Source organism: Empidonax traillii, unplaced genomic scaffold, assembly GCF_003031625.1.
Source record: "Empidonax traillii isolate 1590-97213 ecotype Southwest subspecies unplaced genomic scaffold, ASM303162v1 scaffold178:size2223814, whole genome shotgun sequence".
Lineage (NCBI taxonomy): Eukaryota > Metazoa > Chordata > Aves > Passeriformes > Tyrannidae > Empidonax > Empidonax traillii.
Window position 1 is genome coordinate 2,121,446 of NW_020955371.1, and position 20,450 is coordinate 2,141,895.

Below are 20,450 nucleotides of genomic sequence, written 5' to 3' on the forward strand. Positions count from 1 at the left end.
GGAGTAGAGATTGTATTTCTAGAATTAAGCTGCTTCCTGTTGGCTCCTTGTCAGCTTGGCTATTATGGAGTTTTGAGTGCAAGAAATAATTTCTGCAAAGTAACTGAATTTATAACTGATTTGCTTCCAAATCACTCGGTAGGTTTTAAAAATCAGAAGTAAACAAGTTGCAATATTGCTTAAAAATAGAAACAGAAAAAGAAGAAGTTCATTAAAATAAGTACCAGGAGCCACAAACTGTCCATTAACTTCCACTTTTGCTTCACTGTGGATGAATGAAGTTATGGAAGGAACTGGAGTAGATCCCGTGTCAGAATATTGCTTTTCAGGAAGGGTCTTCTTAACTGGTGATTAGGGAATAGCAAATGGGATATAATTTATCTTAAAATGGTTTAACATGTTAGAAAGCTCTAGCTGTGTATTGCCAAAAAATAGGAAATTAAGGTAAGTATTGAATTGTGTGACTCCTGAATGTGTAATATCTTCCTGGGAAAAATTAATATGGCTTTTCTTTAACAATGCCCTCCCTGTCTTGTAAACTTGTTGAATCTCTCTGAAGGGATCAACAAATATGATGTTGTTGGTAGAGCCTGCCTAGATTGCCAATGGCTTTTGACAAGGTCTCCCCATAAGTTTCTAAGGAAACTGATAGTTTCTTAGAATGTGGAATATGAAACGCAAAATGGTGAATCAGTAATTGGTTAAGAGGCAGTAAACAGGTTAGAAATAAAGTATTGGTTTTCTAAAAGGCTAGATATAGTGAAAAAAGTGGAAGGATCTCTGCTGGGACTGTGGCATTCAACATACTTATAAGTGAGCTGGAAAAGAGAGTGAGCAGGAGGATGAGAAATCCCGCTAACAATGCTGAATTATTCACAGTTTTAAAGGTGAAAGCTGATCTTAGAAATGTATAAAACTCTTACCAGACTGAGTGAATGGGTTCAAAGCGGCAGATAAATTTAATTGTAAATTACTGTTAAAAAATTTTATATGGAGAAAAAATATCTTTACGTGCAAAGTTGTATGTGTGAACAGTAATATAGTCAGTGTAGTAATAGGTAATTTGATGAAAATGACAGTTCAGTCTCCATTATCAGTTGAAAAAGGAAAGTGTTTTTAAGAATTATTTGGAAAGGAATGGGAAACACAACAATATTGTTTGTTCTTGCATAAATCTACCCTTTGCCTGTATTTAAATACGACATGTAGTTCTGCTTCTCATGCCTCAGAGAGATTGGAAATTCTGGTTGAAATGGAAAGATTCAGAGAAAGGCAGAAGGCATGATTGTAAGTATGGAATGTCTTCCATATAACAAGTGGTGCAATAAGGCAGGAATCTTTATTTGAGGGGAAAAAAAAAAAAAAAAAAAAAAAAAAGAGATGAGGATGAGTAAGGTATGGGAAAGGTCTGTCAGCTCCAGAATGGCACAGTGAATGTGTACAAGATGTGCAACTGCTCTTGCAATGCATGAAAGGTAAAACTGGCAAGAAGGCAGGTTCAAAATAAATCAGAATGCAGTTTATATCTTTGCCATCCACTTTATATCTTTGTGAATAATGAAGCTTACATGTGTTCAAAAATTTACATGCAAGCAAGGTAATGGAGTAGACATCCACTGAAATTCAGCGAATCTGTGGAAACCTAGCCAAGTCCTGGAGGTTCCGGATACGCCTTGACCTTTTCCTAACGAGCCACTCTGAAATGTATGAATGTTGTGACTTATTTATTTCAGCAAAAGAAGTAAATTTTTTCTAACCACTGGGATCAAAGTAGTCGTTTTCAACTTTCTTAACTAAAATACTGCTGACAAAGTTAGGAAGGTTCTGGGAACAAAAAAATGCCACCCCAGAGAAAGGGCAACTAAGTTGGTGAAGGATCGGGAATGTAAATCCTCTGAGGAGAGGCTGAGGGAGCTGAGGTTGTTCAGGGGAGACTTTATCACTCTCTACAACTTCCTGAAAGGAATTTGTGGTGACGTGTGAGTGTCAACCTCTTCTTCCAGGCAACCACTGACAGGACAAGGGGAAATGGCCTTAGGTTGTGCCAAGGGAGGCTCGGTTGGATATTTGGAAAAATGTCACTGCAAGGCCGATTAAGCATTGGAACAGGTTGCTTAGGGAAGTGGTGGTGTCACCAACCTTGGAAGTGTTTAAAAATGAATAGACATGGCATTTTGGGATATTATTTACTAAGCATGGTGATATTTGGTTGAAAGTTGAACTTAATGATCTTGGAGGTCTTTTCCAATGAATATGGTTGTTCTATGATTCTATGAATTTCTAGAGATTCAATATTAAAATAAATATTTTATATTTTAATTGTATATACTCTGTATATTCATATCCCAAGCATTTTCTAACTTCTGTTTGCTTAGTAGATTAGAATTTTCAGGTTTTGATGGCTGCAGGAAGAGGTTTGTAGGAGTCTGACATCAGCTCCTCTTGGTATGTCAACATGGCCATAGAATTGATATAACTAAACTTTGTGTTACATTTTACAAAAAAAGTTTAAGCAAATTCAGATCTCCAAATCAAAAAATGTTCACTTAAAAAATCAACAGCAATATATATTTTCATAAGAAGTCTTTTCAGGCTCTAGTTGTAATTATAATTTTTTAAAGTCAACGATGTCTCGAACAAAAGCATTCCAAGTGCTAATTTACCAAGGGAAACGAAAGCAAAATAAATCAGTGCATTTTTCCAAGGTAGGCACAGGTAAACGGGTTACTCTGTGTTGTACTGCAGTTGACATCCACCCAGGAACTCTGAAAGCAGGTCTTGTTTATAGAAAATAAATAGACCAAATGGACAGAAGATTTTCACATCCTTAGAAATGAAAATAATTTCGAAGGTAAGGTAATCAGATACCATAATAATTGTAAGAATGTAAACTATCTGTATTTGCAAAAAGGAATCTATTTGTGCAGATTTTATGTATGTGCAGGTCTCACTGATAGCCACAGGCACAGCTTCTGAGCAGCAGTTTGATCTTGTTGTTCATGTAGCGTATGTTTTTGTAACCAAAATGGATAAACTTTTCTATTTTCCTTACACTATTTAGGTTTAAATATAGGGAACTATATATAAAGTTTTACATCCTCCTCTGTGGAGTTTGACAAATGTGCAGGTTAGAGAAGACATGGGACTCTTTAGCAACTATGCAAATGGATGAATTACTTAGAATATCTACTGAATAATAGAGATATGGAAGTATGATAACAAAAATGTTTTTCTTGTTATGTTTTCTTGCAGTTTGAGGTTCATTTTTGTTAGTGTACCCAAGGCCTGGCTTGAGGCAAAATAAAGTCTCTAAAATCCTTCAGCCGTATCCTTGCTGATAAAACTTTTTTTCCCAGTAATCCACAGTTCCAATTCTGTGTAAATGTTTTGATTACTTTTTCTTTTTTCCAGTTTCTAGGGCTACATAATTATATGGGGAAGCTGACAACAGAGTAATTTCAAATTGTGAATAACTTGCTTTCTCACATTAACAATACCTTTATTTGCTGTTTGACAACAGAGCAGGACAACCAACGTTTTGCCAGCTTCACACACTTTGACGTCCAAAAAGTAGAACACATCTTGCATCAAGTAGCTGTCCTCTGGCCTATTTCTCTTTAATAAGTCAGGTTCAACGGTGCAATGTAATTTCATCTCCGTGTTTTGAAGAAATAAACTTTCTCAAGACACAGATGACCTGCTCTAGAAGTAATTACACTTGGCACATGAAATCATTTAGACAAACAAATGTTTTAGTTTAAGAGTCAAGAGAAACACAGCAGAGACCAATTATCAGTAAGACAACTCTATATAAAATTTTAATATATTTAGTGTAGAAATAAGCAATGAAGTTGCTTTATAGGTACTTCAGAATCCCACAATTTATGCAAATATATGTATGGTAACAGTGATAATTGGAAAAGCAGAAACTTCTGAAGTTTCCAAGCAAGGAGTTTTGGCATGGGATTCCTGTAATGATCATATATATATTGCACACATGAAGATATTAGGGAATTAACAGGTCTTGTGTGCACGTTTTTGTGTCTAAGACATCTTATGATATGCACTAGTACGAAAAGTCAGAAATTTTGATTTAAGATTTTTTATGCATATACATATATACGTATGTGTGTATATCTATCTATCTATCTATCTATCTATCTATCTATCTATCTATATGAACATTAGGAAAAGTTTTCAATTTTTTTTGTATTCCCCTAACTTTTAACCAAACTGTTGGTTTGGTTTTGCTTTGAGGTTTGTTTTTTGTTTCTTGGGTCTTTTTTTTAATTATTATTTTTCTGTTGCCTGCTGGTAAAACACCCATTTTCACACCGTGCATAGTCTGATAGGGACTATTACCCTGATTTAGAGACGAGGGTGTTGAATCATGGAACCTTCTTATGTAAAAGTCATTTCTCTGTTCACTGTTTAATTCTGAAAAAAAAAACACATTACGAAATTAATTCTGCTGAAACACACAAATGCAAAAATACCATACTGTTATTCAAATTTTACCGTGTATCAAGCTAATTTGAATAAAGATACCACCTCAGTTATTAGAATAGATTAAAAAATCCCCAAATATAAAATTCCCCAGCAGTTTTAAATTACTGCAAATGATTAAATTTGTGAGTTTAAAGATTTTGAGATTTAACATCTACAAGTTTTGGTTATGTCCCAGCTGAGGTGAAATATCCATGGCAGCAAATACATAACAGAACTTTTTGTCATTGAAGCCAAATATTTTTGCTAAAATTGGCGGCTCTAAACAGACAACACATCATCCTTAGCTTTCAGCATTAAACTGTCCTTTAGGGATGAAAAGAGCACTCCAAAACCTTAGAGATAACTTACCCTGTGTAGTGATTTAAGCTGATGGTGTCCCATTGGTTCGGAGTGGTCCAAGATGCCATAGTCCTGATCTAAATTAGGATGACGAAATGGCCTATCCAGTCATGACCCTGGATTCAGCTGCTGTAAAAGGTATTTATGTCTAATTCTGCCTCCGATATATTTCTTTTGCTTGGCAGGTTTGAACTGTATTCTTATGAGTTAAAACTTACTCTTCTAAATATCTAGGAGTAAGTACCTAAATAAGTGGTTTAATTGCAAGGGCTCTTAGTTCTCATCACACTCTACAAACTTTTAATGACCTTGGATAGTTAACTTGAATCAGAATTTTCTGATGGCCATGACATTTAACTTCAAAGCCATGTCAGACAGTGAAACAATCCATCTGCATTAAAAAAAAAAACTATCCCAGGTTCTTCTTAAATTTGAAAATACTGATGAGGAACCTACCTTACACAGTCACTGCAGAAATCTCTTAATTGTTCCCATTTCTTGAGCGCATTAGGCAAAATCCCAGTTTTGACACACATCCAACCTGGGTCCTGTTAAAAAGGGCTGAGGCTCTGACATGAGCATATTTTGATTTTCTTCTAATTTTGGTGCTAAAAATATGCATTATAAATATATTTCAAAGGACTCAACCATGAAGGTACAAATGATAGATTAAAGCCTTAATGCATTTTGTAGCTGTTTGCAGAAATTATTTTGTAAGCTTTAGTATAATTCAAATATGCTTTTCAACTTTTAATGAATAAGATTTAAGTCCAAAATAGTGCAAATTATTTATATGACTGTTCTCCTTTATTGATTCTAGTTATGTAATGCAGTCCTCATTGGTCAGAGGGAGTTATCTTTCCAGTACACAGCATTATAGAAGTATAATAAAAACATTTATGGAATACCTCTGTAAATTTTGCACACCTCTTTATTTCATGGTCTGAAATTTGAGAAAACAAGGCACAGAGAGAAGATTATTTACTCAACATCAGAGAGTCAACAGACAAGAACCTGGTTCACTACTTAAATTCACTGTTAATTTCTAGGAATGCTGCAGAGCTGTACCCTGCTCTCAACCAGTAGGTATTGACCATAACAGCATTCTTGACAAAAACATGATAACTCAGTATTATTGTCCTTTATGAGCAAGAAAATTTTTCTAGGAGGTTCTCAGGAGAACAAGAGAGAGAGAATTGTTCTTCAGATTTATCTTCATTTAACATAATTTTGGATCTCCCTCTAATAAAGCTACACTTAATATCTGTAAAGAATGTATAAATGTAGAGAAATGAGACTGATAGAAGGGACCACAGTACAATGAGGAATGAATCATCAACTGCAAGAGTAAGACTATACAAAGTTTTATTTAGTTATACATATATTGAGTTAAAAGCATGGACAGAAAGAACTGATATTTTCATGTCTGAAAAACGTCACGGTTTCACAGAGGAATTTGAACAAAACCTGGGAAATATCATTTAATGCAGTAAGTTCAGAATGCTCTGATTTTCCCTTTCTGATTCAGCTTGTGATTAAACACTGTCTGGCTTAAACACTGTCTGGCTTTTGATCCTTTTTAGACCAGTGTTGGTTAATTGCTAAAAGTTCTTTGCATTATATATTTCAGTCAAATAAATGTAACCTAGAAATTTGCTATTCTTTGTACTGCTTGTCTTGCTGACATAATGAAATTTGGCAATGCTTGGTTTTGTTGATTTGGTAATAGCAACCCCCACCTTCTTTTTCATGGTGACCATCAGTGCAGGAGATATGAATTCTGTATCAGGAAACTTCAATTTCTGGATAAAAAGTTTTCTTCTTCCCTAAAAAGGTTTTTCTAAATCATTATAATGAGCCTTTATTGTCTTGTCGACTTTTGACACAGCTTTGCAATTCTTGTGAGAAGTCTCAGCAAGATGAACTCTGTTGCTTCAGTCACCAACAAGTCCATGCTGGCAAATTGTTTCGGTTTCCTTTTTTTTTGCCCCACAACTGCAAGCATTGCTGGTTGTTTTGAAAGTATTCATTGACCAGTCATTGTCAGACCATAATTCATCTGTGATGAAGTGAAGAGAACAAGATTACAGTCTTCAGCTGAATTCCTTCCCTCTACCTTAGTTTTTGTAGACCATGCCATTAGATGTTTGCTCTCTGAGATGTAACAAAGAATGTGTCTATGAATAATCTGAAGTTCATCTTCGAAGAGAACTGACAGCTTCTGTGTCAGAAACTTTGAGCAATGTAGCCAGGAGGCTGTGAGGCTCATCTGATTTCACTTGCCATTGCCCTGGTTTAAGTAGGATTACAATTCTTTAGTTTATAATATGAAACATAAAGGTTTGACAGCTCTTTTTTTTTGTTACTACCTCTCCTAAGTCTTCTGGTGTCAATTGTGATTTCTTCTGCTCAACCCTCCTTAGTTCACATTGTCCTTTTTCACCTCTTGACCCCTCTGCAGCGGATCAATTTCCTTTCACCTATTGTATCATCAAATCTGAATTATTTTTCTCAAATCCTTCTGTTGCTGAATAAAAGATGTCATTACATTTTTGAAGATTATTCAGAACCTGAACTATCTCAGCAGTACCAAATGTCTGATACAATGACTAATGAGTTTTCAAGATGGCATTTCTTTCCCACCTTGTTCTTCTGTTGAAAAATAGAACAAGTGATGGTTGCTACCTTTCAGTAAATGTGCCTCCATCTAAAGAATATCAAGAATCTTTGGTTATGACTCTTCTCCAGTGACTTCCTTCGAATTATCATTCACTGCTGTGATTATTGAGGATGGATTTTTTTTTAACATACACCCTCTCCTCTAAAACTAATTCTGAGGTATTTAATTTTAGAAAGAGATGTTGTTTCTTTAAAACCATATTCCGTTTTAACAAAAAACTTCAGAACATCCTTCTTTTCAATTTATGAAGTGATGTGACCTATTCCAGTGTAAACCTGTAAATCCAACTGCTTAACTACTGGGATTTGTAAAGCTAGTTAATTTTACAGAATTGGGGACAAAACCAAGAGCTAAGTAGTATTATGTAGTTAATGTTCTTTAATTTATGTCATTGTATTCTGATGCTTCTTACTAGCATACATTCATAAAAAAACATCAGATTGGTATTAAACAAAAATAAAGAGAAACACACCATTGGTGCAGTATAGATATTAGAATATTTTGAAATACAATAATTGATACCTGAAGCAGACAGTTATGCCAAAGGTTCAATGGAAATACCAGAACTGAAGCTTAGATTGAAACTCATGAATTTCTGTTAAGTGTTTTTTCTGAAATCTATAAGCAGGTCTATGAAGATTGATAAAAATAAATCCTCTATTAAAGTAATTTAAGTAATGGTTTTAGAGCTTAATAGATATTTTAAAGTTGATTTTTTTGAAGAGCACTCTGGTAATATAACTAAATGCATTTTAATAGTGAGAGTAGAATTCATCTAAACCAATTGCAGCTTCTAAAGGTTAGGTATTATTCAAAATTAGTTGTCTAGATTGTATGTATGAACTGGCACTTATCATAGATGGCTAAAGGTTTGGGAGAGAAATCATCACTAATATTCACAGAATCACATAGACATTGCTGATGTCTGTATCAGACTATAGGACTACCATACTTCCTGTGTGTAAATCCAGCGAGATGGGTTGGAGCCAGGAGTGTAGAATTTGGTACATTGGAAAGCTTTTAGGATTTTCCTGTAGCTGCTGCTTGGTAACATTCAAAAATGTTTTTAGTGTTGGAGTCAATGATCTTTAAGGGGCCCTTCTAACTCAGCATGTTCTGTGATTCTGTGATTCCGTGATTCTGTTGACAGATCTTTTAAAATCTTTTGGTGCAAATCCTGATTTCTTCTATTTAAGTGTCCTTCATTCACATTTTCCTTTGCTAATCTATTCAAAGCCCTTTCAAATTACTAATTAATTTAATATTGAGTAAAAATGCAAAGATTTCGATTTTGGTAATTAACATGTGTAATACTATTAAACAACCAAATTCCTGCTGTGAGATTGTTCTCATCTACAACTGGTAATGCAGGATGAAGCTGCCATGTAGTTGAAGTGCAAAGTGGTTTTCTCTCCAGTCAAAGAAACCTCCCAATACGTTTTTGACTATGCAAGTAAAAACTCTTTTACCTTAATAAATTTGCTAGGTATTTCCTTACACAGATGTTTCAAACTGACCTGTACTTTTTATGTGCAAGACGGTTTTCAGCTGGTGTAAATCAACAAATATCTTCACTGAAGTCCATGGCACTGCGAATGTGTGACTGAAACAAATCACTATTATTATTTTTTGCATAGCAGCAGTGTGTGTGTGGTCCCACTGTGGATGTGGTATCAAAAAGTCCCTGTTCTAAAATATTTGAGAACTAATTTTCCTTCTAGTTTAAAGCAAAGCAAGTGGAAATCCCCAAACTCAAGACAACTACCTAATGTCATATTTCACTATATTATTTAGCAAAATTGCTTCTATTTAGCACTTTTATGATAAGCAACACATTTTCCAGGAAAATTGAAAAATGTATATGCAATATGGCATATACAACAATGCTACTTACAATTCCAGACATCTTTAAATGTTATAGTCCTTTAATAAATTTTTATACATTTTTGTGCAGTAGTCTTAAGAGACTATCTCTGTTTACAGCAGATCCTAAGCGTATTAAAGCAAATTATTTAGGAATGTTGTAGTTAGAAGAAATCTGGTAAGGCAAGTGCGTAAAAGGTAGCTTTTATGTAAGTAATAGGTTGGCTGGTCTAATATTTTTTTGTGATTATGCAACTTTCTAGGTAAGCATAAACAAAGAAATTAAAGAAACCCTAATTGAGGTCAGATAGTATTGTAACCTGACCTTTACATAGAAAAGAACAGTCAGTACATTGTTTTCCACCTATTAGACAGATTGATTGTAACTTTTCAAAATGTGGAACAACATGATTAACCTAGCGATTTTAAACTGTGCATGCAAATAAACACTAGGCACCATGTGAAAGAGGGATAATGTGGAACAGATAATATTTTATTTCAGTTGGTACAAACAGGAAAATGTTATTTATCTGATGTAACTAAATATCCTATTTTTAGTATATGAAATTGGATGATTAGCAATCTTGTGATTTTAGCTGGTAACTTTCATATCAGCCAAATAATAAATATTGTGAGCTCGAGTGTGCTACTTCAGGGCTCTATGAAAAACAGTTGTTATTTAAAGCAAAAGAAAAAAGAAAAAAAACCAAACACAAAATCAATACACTCGGAGTCAACTTAGAATCAGGCTGTCATCCCTTTTAGCTGGAGAAAAGTAATAACATGAAAAGGCCTTTCTCCAGAAGTGTGGTGTTTTGGTAACAGTGTGTAAGGACAGCTGACCTGAACGTGGCAGCAATTTGTTCTCTTGGTAGAACACGATTTACAGGTTGACATCCTGGGAGAGAGGCACAAATGTGACCTGGGATGAAAGGCCAGCTGGAGGTTTGCCAGCTAAAAAAGGCTAAAAAAGGAGGTCCAGGGGATTGGTGTATCATCTGTCTTGAAAACAGCCACTTGCATGACCTTCCGCTGCTGATAGCTCATGGAGGAATGTGTCTGAGAGGGAAAGTAATGAGCTCTTTACAGTGGGACAAGGAATTATTTGAGAGCTCTGGGAGAGTTTTTGAAGATAAGAGAAGTTTGCTGGCAGTGCTCACAAGGGCACCCTTGTCAGCAGCGTTCAGACCTGGGTGTTAACATCACCTTCATTCTGAGCAGTCTTTCTCCTAAAGATTGAAGGCCACATCAGCAGCTGCTGCTGCTACCTGATACCCTGCAATTGTTAGAGAATGTTGTGACTACATGGCAAGGGATTTGAGTTTCAGGAATTGTTTTATGGTCAAAGAAGAGGTTTTTTCCCCTGAGTTTTCCTGAACTCCACATATCCATTCTAACATGTAATATAAGATAGAGTCAGACTTATAGATGTTTCATCTAGTTCTTATTTGGAGATAATGTTTTGCATTGTTTGATAAAAATTGTTTGCAGGATTTAGAGATTAATGACCACTGTAATAATCTGAAAATACTTAAATCTTTCTAGCATTATCTAGTCTTCAGGAAAACATGTTAAATCCCTTTGTTATGTTTAAAAATTATTTTCTATAAATGTGAACCTTCAGATTAAGAGAAAATGTGTGGCTGCATCAAAAGACATCCTAGATTTAATCTAGCCATAGAATTTCAAGTAGTGCCTGTAAATTCTCTGTGCTTCTGTTTTCTTAATTGTAAATATGAACAGGAAAAGACTTTTATGAAAAAAAATTAAGCTCTAACATAACAATTTTTAAGTTAATTCAGTGGATAGACAGTACAGTCATCTATAGGATAATTATGATCATTTGTTCCTGCTTCTGCTGCTTTTTAATAGTTTTTTTCTTGGTTTCATCAGTGCAACAAAATCAGGGTGACAACAATCATAAAATCGTTTTAGCTGAAAGATCCATCTAGCAGGTTATTTAGCCTGTCCCCCAAAATTGTGATGGGATTGGCTGGCAGGAGATCATATATAACTAATATTTGATAGTCTGGTTAAAAAAAAAAAAAAAAAAAAAAAAAAAAAAAAAAAAAAAAAAAAAAAAAAAAAAAAAAAAAAAAAAAAAAAAAAAAAAAAAAAAAAAAAAAAAAAAAAAAAAAAAAAAAAAAAAAAAAAAAAAAAAAAGAAAGAAAGAAAGAAAGAAAAAGACAGATGAAAAGAAAAATGTATATGCCAGAATCCAGAGGGAGCCTCTTGGCAAAGTTTTATAGACATTTTAGATCAGTAACAAGAAAAGGTAGGTAGCTACACCCCATTACTCCTTCCTAAACAGCCAGGTAATTACTTTTGGCATTTTGACAAGTGTTTGCTGGAGTGAAGGTCAAAGCTGTCAGCAGAGAAGATCTATGCTAATCTGCTCAGCTGGAGAAGACTCAGGTAGCTAATGTTTTGTAATTAGAAGTTGTGGAAACCAGTTTTCACTGTAGTTTTGTTGTAAACACAAGTGAACTAATAATACAGAGAAATTTCATTTATCATAGTTTACAATATTAGCTAAATGGGTGCTTAGGAGTGACCATCCAATGTGAAATTGGAGAAATATGGGAAAACTGATATTGAGGTACAGATTAAATATATATGTATATGTATATGTTATATATATACATATATATGATGTATATATAATACAGACATTATGCATTGTGTAAGTATGTGGCTGTACATATACATAGAGATAGATAATGCTAATACTTTTCACTTTCATTGAAAACATATTAATCATAAAGTAAATAAAAAAATACAAAATATACTAACTGTATTTGATAAGGCTTCAAAATTTTGCTGGAAATTTCACATAAAAAACTCAATGCATGCAAAATACTCCCATTTTTCTTGTGGGAGTTATTGGTATCACTTCATCCAGCACTACTCTATGAATGGATTTCTAGAATGGATTTTAAACTGCTAAAGTACTTTAACAAGAAAATAAGAAACAAAAGCCCCCAAACAAATAAGTGTATTAAACCACTTATGAAAACAATGAAAGTCTTTACAAAAATGTGTCATTTCTTTTATAATGCTGACTGCTTTTTCATGGTGTTGTATTCATGTTTTTATTAGGCTAAACTAAAAATTATTCTTCTCGCCTATCATACTGTTGATTGTGCTACAGAAAATGTGTACTGGTGTATATATATATAGAAGCCAGAAAGACATAAACAGGGAATTTTTCAAAATAGCTCAAAGTGTTCAACTGTGCTCCGAAGCCCCAGATAGCACCTCAAGTCTGCAGTGACTTCACACATAATTAAGTGTTCGTTCCCTCTGACTTTTTTTTTTTTTGAACTGAAATACCTAATATGGTGACCGTGAATTCTTACTGTGCATGTAGAAAGAATGCAGACCTTCAAAAAGGAATGGTTTGGGGCTGACTGGTATGTACTGTGGTGGCCCAATCCTAGACCTAAACCTAATAAGATAAAGTTTCAGTGTTTCAGTGGTTGCAGTTGGAGCTGGACTAGGACCTCGTAGTGGTAGCGGTTAAAAAGTCTAAAAACCAGTATGTTTATCTGAAACGTAGACTTTAATTGAGAAAAAAGGTGTTTTTCTTCTGGATTTCATGATTGAGCTTTTTATAGGAGATGTTTAAGACTTTTTCAATTGTTATACTTTTGCAGGGAACCCAGAACACAACAGATTTTGGAAAAAGACCAGAAAGTGCTTGCTTTTTTTCCTTCACATCCATCTTTCTCTGAATGGATTTTTTGTATTATATTGTGTTTTCTGACATTTCTTTCCTTGACATTTTTCCTCTTCAAGGGAATCACCATGTATTCGTTCTCTTCATTCATTTAACAACTCGAGGGTATATTCTCCACCCATGTGCAGCAATGTAGCTGTGAAACTCACATTAACATTAATGGGAAATGTGCAGCTAAAATCGGCCACACTGGGTGTAGTTACTACCCTTGGCTGTAAAACGGATTTGCACTTTCAGACAGGAATTATTTCCACTTAAGAACTGGGAAGTCAGGCAGGTTTTTACATTATTTTATATTAAATTAAGAGTATTTTAACATTATTTTTTTAATATGTTTCAAATTGAGAAATCCACCTGCTGTAGAACTTGTTATTTCACGTAGCAACATAATGTTTTCAAAGTTAGGTGGCATTTAAGCATTCTCTTGGCAGCTCCCAGTACTCTACTTTCTATTAGCTTTAGAAAAAATATGCTAATGATTATTATTTTTTGGTAAATTGTTATCTTTTTAACTTAAAAGTGAAGAATCAGATGCCCCTCTCAGGTTTTCTGATTTAAACATGGATGGATACAAGAGTTTGCCACAGTTTTCTCAGTCCTCTTGCAATTCTGCTTTTCTGTTCTGGTCCCTTTTCCTCTCATATTCTATCCATGGGGGTTTTTTTCCTATTGGCAGCAGAGCTCTCATAGAATAACTAAATATCTGAAATCAGCAGAGTGACAAAAAAGAACTGAAAGCTCGGAGATGTGGGAAGCCTAGAATATCAGGTACAGGTAGCTGTTTCCAGAAGTGACAGTATGGACAAGGAGCCTGATTCTCTTCTCTGGTTAATGAAGTGGTGATGAGGCAGTTTTCATATTTATCACTCTTTTTTTCCTATGTTTTGCATCTGTTTCTCTGATACTCTTTGCTAGTCTGAGTAAGTGCATGCATCTCTCACACAATATTTGTTTCTTACTGTGGTGCTTGTAGATAAAGAGCATCAGAGAGTTTAAGAACTCTAATTTGGTATCTTCTGTTAAACTGTTAAACTGATATTCATGATATACTGATATCTGTTACACTGCAAGCAATAAATGTTGGCATATATTTATGTGTCGAGGCGTATGTACCAAAATGAATTATAACTTGCCCTTAAGAGTTTTAAACAAACTCAGTGGAATATTGCCATACAGTTAAATAAATCTTGGCTATAGACAGAAGGCAATAAGTATCTAAGACTCCTCATTCCAAAAGATGCTGCATCTCAGATTTCTTCACTGAGAAAAAGCTTAAATGGAAGCTCTCGAGACAGAGTGGTTAATAATGCAGCAGGCAGTCCACAGCATCTTTCTATTCTCACACGTGTACTTTCAAGTTCTGGTACCCCCTAGGAATAAGTTCAGTTCAGCTTTCAGTGTGTAATGCCATCTAGTCATGGCTGTTGGCTTTTCACAGGATGTGCTGGTACTGCTGGTGAGCATCCTTCGTGCTTCCTCTTCTGTATAAACACAAGCAATTCACACATGTCCATTAAACCCCTGTTAGTGGTTGGTATCAGAAGAGGTAAAACTGAGTTTGGGATACAACCCTGCAAGAATGTGAAAGCTATTGCTGGTCAAGTCCTACCCTCCTCCAGGCAATTATGTGGGAGAGATTGTCTGTGTTGATACTTGCACATACTAAAGTTAGGTAGTACATTTATACCTTTTATATTTAAAGATACTCTACATTCTTTTGACACCTTTATCACATTAAAGAGGTAATTCCCAGAAATCAATGTATTAAAAAAAAAAAAAAGTGAAACCATTTGTATTTGATTTCCATACTCTTCTTTTTGAGAGCTGCTGGAGATACAATACATGGCTAAAGGAACCAAATAAGGCCATTCATACAGAAACCAACCCTTTTTACAGATTTTAAGTGTACTGTGGCTTTCTCTCTATAGTGCTTGAATTAATTTTTTCATGTCTGAAACTTCAGTCATAAGAAAACACAAGGAATTCTATTATATTTCCATTTTTCACCATTTTGTTCAGAAACTGTTGCACATGATAGAAATGCACCTTCAATGCATCTTCTATTCACGGACATCTTAAAAGAGTTCTTGACCACATTCCCGAACACACAGACAGGTTCTGTCCTTGTGCCACGGGAGGTGGGAGTCACACATCTCTGGCAGTGTGACAGAGAGCCTGAGCTGCTAAAGTGGCTTTTTCAGAATCGCTTTTTAGAGGCTGCTGTTTATCATGGTAAATCAAAAATGTCCATTAATTATGGCGAAATACTTATTCTTAATTCTGAAAGATGTCCAAATTCTTATCATATTTTCATATAGAACCTCTCAGAGTAAAATGGCAGCACACAGAGGTTGATCATGCGTGCTCAAAGTACCTTGCATGTTTTATTTTCAAAAATGTTTAAACTTTAAAAAAGCTATCTATCTGTGGAGCTGGCAATTCTCTTTTCTCTAGGAAGATTTCTGGAAAGATCATAAGAACAAAAATTCCTTCAATATTTTAGATTTCTGATGGATCCTGAGTGAGGATTACCAAATTTAGACATGGCATTTATTTTGATTGTTAGCCAATCCAACAGGATTTTTTAATGACGAAACGAAAGAGTTCCTCTACACTTTACATGCCATAAACCAGTCAAACTTTTCATAAGTATGCTTGGCTAGTTTGTCTTTCATCCTAACCCTGGCATATTTCTTTTGAAATCATTACATGTAAAAACATGACATTCTAATTTCCTTTTTTATTAATATTATTATTTTAGTTTATGAATCTTCTTTACTGCCTTCCAAAATCTGCTCAATTTTTAATTTTTTTAGTGCATAATTTCCCACATTTTAATAGAATATATTTCTTTTTATCTGTAATTAAATCCATAACTTGTTATTCTCAGAAGGTTATTATGAATTGTGGCTTGACTGTTACAAAAAATAATGACTTAAAGAGGCTCCTAATATCAATTTAGTGTAAGGATTTAATTTATTATTCATTAATTTTGTATTCATTGTAATAGCAGTAATCATTATGAAGTCATTGGGTAGGTATGAGAATGTCAGGCACACTATATTTCCATAGGAATTCAGTTCATTAGTCATCTTTAGCAAAACATAAAATACTATTCACGGATTATTGCTGTCACTTCTTTCTCTTTATAATTCTATGCCGGTTACTTTACATAAATATCTTCATATGTATAAGCTGTATTGCAATTTAAAAGTTTCAATACATGCATAAACTCCCTTCTCTGTCCTTATGGCCACCTAAATTTTGCTGTTTTGAATTAAAATAGCTTCACTCAACTTATAACAGTATACAGGCTAATTTCACATTTTATTTTAAAGAAAACACTTTCAAATATTGTCAGCTTATACTGGCAGAGTGTGTTGATTTTTTTTCATTCATCCAGTTCTGCGTTTTAAAAAAAGCTTTCAGTTTAGCAGAATTCTAATTTTTATTTCAAACCATTTCTTAGGTTCATCAGAACATATGTAATTTCCTATTTTAAAAAGGGAATTAATATTTTATCTTCATTACTATTATAGATTTTAAACTGTTCGGAATAGAGTTGCAATTTATTTTTTTTCCATAAATACCTCAGGTGCTGTCCCATAGTTCTTAGACAGCATTCTTTAACTGGTAAATGATTCTGCTCATGTTAAAAATGAGTTGACTGAATGCCTTAGAAAAAAAACAAGTTGTGTTTAGCATTGTGCCAGCTAATTACAGTGGCTGCCTTGCAGCTCAGTGTTGAACTGGAGTTGTCCTTCTGAGCACGGACCCAATCAGTCATGGTCAGTATTGTGTCAGCTAACTCAATTCTTTGTAATCAAATTTAAATGTAAGAGTGGATTTCATCTGCTCTAACTCAGATGTCTGTCTTTTTAGGTACTTTAAGTATGAGCTGGTCAACCTTGGCTCCCGTTACAATCAGTGGAATGTAATAGGTGCTTCCAGAGGGTAATGCATCTCATCCCAGGAGAGGTGTCTGTCTCATCTGTATCTCCTATATCTCATCTATCTCATACATGTCTATCACACTTATGATTGGTGTCTAAGATAGGTCAAGTATATATCATCCCTGTGAGGATCCTGTTATTCCCCATTAACTGCAGCAGGAGTCCTGCTTAAATTTCAGACTAAACAAGATCTCCCAATGAAAGCAAATCCCTTAAATCTCTTTCAAGCACCTTCAGACCACATTTCAGAATTAATACGGGCATAGAAATCTGTTCTGAGGGAGGGGCAGCATTTTTGGAGCAAGGTATTTCTGCCTTCCTTTGTGCAAAGAACATCAGTTGTACCTCACTGAAACCAGCATGGTCTAGTAGCAGGTTGGGCACTGCCTGAGCAATACTTTGCCTGCCAGAAGCTCTTTCAGAGAAGTGGTAGTTTCTCATGGCCATCAGTCAGCTCTGCCCACCCCATACTGATAGCTTAGGTGCTTGGGTCACCTCAAGGAGCATGTGCTGCTGTGTTTAGTCGACAGAATACATAAGTGGGGGAAGAGGGGAAAGCATAATATTCTGTTGTCTGTGGCTTTTTAAAGTCATTTTATAATGGCTTATTCTACCTCAGTGCATATCTAGCTTCTGCTAAGAGCAAACTCCAGTCACTTGGAAAAAATTAAGTGGTACACTTAGTAACCCTCTTCCTTTCAAATTCTAAGCAAAACCCAAACAAAATCTGAGCTATCCTTACAGAAATTATTTTTGCAGTTTCAGTGCTTCTGTAACAGCCATTGGTTTTGACTCCTCTCCAAATCAACTGCCATTTTTTGGCACATGGCAGAATGTGATTGAAATAAACTCACCACTTTGCACATCAATGCATGGGAACAGCAGGTCTTTTGAAAGATGTTTTCTGGTAGGTTCCAGTTGATATTTCAGTCGATTTCTTTCTAGCTTGGTTCTAATATAAACTGTAATTTATTTATACCTTTCTCCCCCAACCTGTTTGCCTTCCACCTCTGCAGAAGTGCTTTCCATTATTGTGGCCTGAAGCATCTCTGAGTGTTCTTCTAGAAGCAACTGGTATTATAAAATTATCTAATATAAATAAATGTTTCCTACACAAACTGAACATGTATAAGCAAATCTGTCTAAATTTCTGACAAGAACAGGAAAACACAACAGTGAAACTTGACATCCAAAATGCATACATTCTAAAACTCCCAATTTGCCCCTGATTGTTGGCAAATGTTCTTGTGATTTTCAAATATAATAATCCTTATTTTGTCCTTTCCCAACAATATTTGTAGCAACAAAGGCAAAGAGATCCTTTCAGGGATTAACTAGACTGTAACTTGAGTCTCTGTTCATAAGCACACTGTAGCCTTCCCATCATATTTATTTGTCCTTTTAGGAAGACTTTGGTTTGTCTCATCCCTTTTCTGGATATTGAAGAAAATTTGGGCACAAGGAATGCTGCCAAGGAAAACTGTTCTTACTTCATTACAAACCTGCTGGAGGAGTGTGTTTATGTCAGCCTCTGTTAGGGAGACCTTCTGGAGCCACAGTTTGCACTTGGTTCAAAAATATCAAAACACAACAATGTTAAATTTAGAGGGAGAAGGAAAGAGATGTTCTACTTGGAAGACAACAAGTATTTCTCACACATGATTCTATCAGCTGTTAAACTTAGACCATTAGCCTCACCAAGTATGTAATGTCTTTTCATTTGTGCCACTTCCTCAATAAATATGTACAATGTTATTAAACATTTTTCATTATTTTAAGAATAATTTTAATTTTAGTTGTGTTGTGAATAAAAATTTTAAATAATCCCATTTTGAACATATCTTAGTTAGCAGCTTTAAATGCTGTTGCCTTTAAAAAAATAAGGAAAAAGCCATATGCTACTAAATCACAGATGTGATTTTTGTCACTTTTACTCAAAGTGTTTTTCAATTTTTCATTATTTACTTATAATTTTTTCAGCTTTAATAGAAACAAGATTAGGTTCATTGTTGGTTGCAATGTGACTGAATCATTTCCGTATTATAGGCAAATGGAGTCTGAAAGTCCCCAGCTGAAAAATTTATACATTCTATGAAAAGTACACAGTATGAATTTTATGGCACTGATAGTTAAAAGAAACAAATTATACAGATTTAATAATAAGTGAAAGACGTTTTTCTCTAATTTTTTTTTTTAATTTCTCTTTTACATACAGTAAGCTAAATCTCGATTGTGGATATTTTTGACATATTTTTTTAGCCACATGATATGCAATTGCACGCTGCTGTGAAAAAAAACAACAAACCTTTAGACAGTTGTCTATATATGGGTATTCTTTTAGTTGGTGTAAATTTACTGATATATTCCATCATTTTTACAATGCCTGATGCCAACTTTCCCTCAAATACACCTTGCATGGGACAAGTGCCTTTATTTTCTCAGAATTTTTCACATAATCACATGTGCTGTAGTTGATAATGTATGGGAAGGGTCTCTGAAGCACTGCTTGACTAAACATTAGATGAAGGAAGTCTTTACATGTAACAATTTTTTTCTTTGTTCTGAATGACTACTTATACTCAAAGCAACTGCCAACCAAAACATTCATGATTTAGGAATGTTCTCCTGTTGTTAGGCTTGCCTTTTCATTCCATGGGCTTGATCCTGAAGCGTCTTATTGGATATTTCATGCACTACTTGGCTTAGAAAGATACATGCTGAGATGTGGATGGAAACATATACATAAATAAAAATGTAAATATTTAAAATAAATATGTGAATATATATTTATTACATAGTTATATTCTGTAAGTAAATATTAATAAACATGTAAGTATACACATCAATGCCTACATCTGACCGACATGTATAAGCATTTATTGCAGTGAGGGTGGGATTCATTTGCCTGAGGGAGACACCTGGGGCTGCTGGAGAAGCTCTGGCTGCCTGAGACACTTGGGACTTCACTTACGGTGGGTCCACATGTGTCTGGAGGCCAGGTGGGATAACCAAAACACTTGACATTCCAGTATCTAGGTCTTGTTCCAGTTTCTCATCAATCTGCAGTTGGTAGAGCTGAGAGAGCTGTTCAGCTGGACAAGAGTGGATGGCTTCAACCTTTATTGACTACCTTGGGAGCTTATGTGACCAACTGATATGTAGGCAGGCATTTAGGCTTAGATGTCATAAGTTGAGAGCTGAATTCCACCTGTAGTTTCTGCTGAATTTGATGCCCTGGTACTTTAATGCTTCTCATTTCTAAGCACCAAAAAAAGCTGGCAACATTTATTAAGCATAGGTCTTCCTTGACTTTTCTGCAGAATCTGTGTGAGACACATTTCAGATTGCAAGTTAGTCTCATACAGAG

The 20,450-nt window shown here is 34.8% G+C and overlaps 1 protein-coding gene across 1 annotated transcript in view; it reads left to right on the plus strand.

Annotated features, from left to right (window-relative positions):
- The window catches only part of LOC114058629 (receptor-type tyrosine-protein phosphatase N2-like), a 334,161-nt gene that overhangs the window by 275,435 nt on the left and 38,276 nt on the right, over positions 1–20,450 (plus strand). The gene's annotated exons all lie outside the window — the stretch shown is intronic.